Here is a 1,570-nt window from a genome sequence, read left to right on the forward strand (position 1 = left end):
CAGCACACTCCATAGTTGCAACATACAACCTAAAGGCAGCATTACACTGTCTTGCTTCCACTACTGTATTTTTAAATATATTTGCTTAAAAAGGTCTAGTGTGTAGAATGGTGTGGCATCTAGCAGTGTAGTTTCTGATTGCCAAGCTTCCTCCTATACAAAGCATGTATGAGAAACTACGGTGGCTGTGAAACCCATAAAAAAATGCCCTATCTAGATCAGATGTTTGGTTTTTCCATTCGGGGCTACTGTAGAAATATGAAGGGTTAAACTTGGTGGACTGTGCAGAAGAGGACCAGCTTCCTTTGGAGATAAAAATGGTTAATTCTAAAGTAACAAAAACACAACGATTCTTATTTTCAGGTGATAATGAAAAGATCTTCATTTCATTTCAGATCAACACTTGTACTATGATAAAGATGGGGATAGTCTGATGATGAAGGATTAAAAATCTGTTCAGAAAACTGATAAACCTTCCCCCAGGAACCTCTGTCATTCCATGACCTTTGCAGGACTCGGTAGGGTCACTCATGGAAAGTTGAAAAACAGTTCCTCGCCAGCAGAAGAACTCACACAGCATGAACACTGAAGCTTGAGAGCCAATTCTGACAACCAAAGCCATTTTAAATTACAACTTACTTTACCTGACTGTGCATAGCACAACTTGACACCAACCTTTTCAGAGAACATCTCATGATCTCTGGTTTCCATCAAGTGGAACTAAAAGCACAGAGGAAACAGAATTGCAAAATTTAATTACATTTAATATGTCAATTAATTAATTATAAATTGTTATATACATATGAATCTACACATACGTATATATAAAAAAAAGGTATATAATTCTGTATATAAGGCCATATGTGACATCGTTTGTCACTTATTTATCACTTTTAAATGTGGGAGAATTAGACATGTAATTAACTATACTAAGAACAAGTCAGGATGAAAACAGTAGAGGTTTAGAATGGGAGGAGACACCGCTGCCCCTTCTCAGAAAAGACTATAAAGTAAAAAGAAAGCCGAAAGATCACTCTCTGGTTTTTGTCCTCCGGTGTTATGTTGTTAACTTCAGCTATTCTCCACAACCAGCATCCCACTCTCTGGTATGTACTGAAGGACAGATGGTGAGACAACGCCCCCCAGAGACGAGCTCACTTCCCCACCCTGGAACTCGGCTGGATTAAAAACATGCTGAAAGTCGGCATCCAACTAACTCTGCCAAAAGCTGCCACTGCGTCTCCAGCAAACCTGAGTGGGGGTGTGTGAAGAACCACCCTGGCGCCTGCTAATAGAGACAGCCAACACAAGCCGGGGCCGGATCAAAAATGCTTGAAAATGGCCGAGAACTCCCAGGGGTCTACAGTGAAAAAGCACTGACTCTCTTCCCCCCTCGAGATCAGCTCCTTCAGCGTCAACTAATTCAGCAGGTGAAACTTTCCTGTGATACTGGGGTTAGCTTCATAAGCGCCATCAAGAAATGTTAGATCAAAATTAGCATCTCTCGTCTATGTAGTTATCAAGTTCAATTCAATTCAATTTTATTTGTATAGCTCCAATTCATAACAGA

The sequence above is a fragment of the Morone saxatilis genome, unplaced genomic scaffold (assembly GCF_004916995.1).
Source record: "Morone saxatilis isolate NCDOM2014 unplaced genomic scaffold, NCSU_SB_2.0 Contig19, whole genome shotgun sequence".
Classification (NCBI taxonomy): Eukaryota; Metazoa; Chordata; class Actinopteri; family Moronidae; genus Morone; species Morone saxatilis.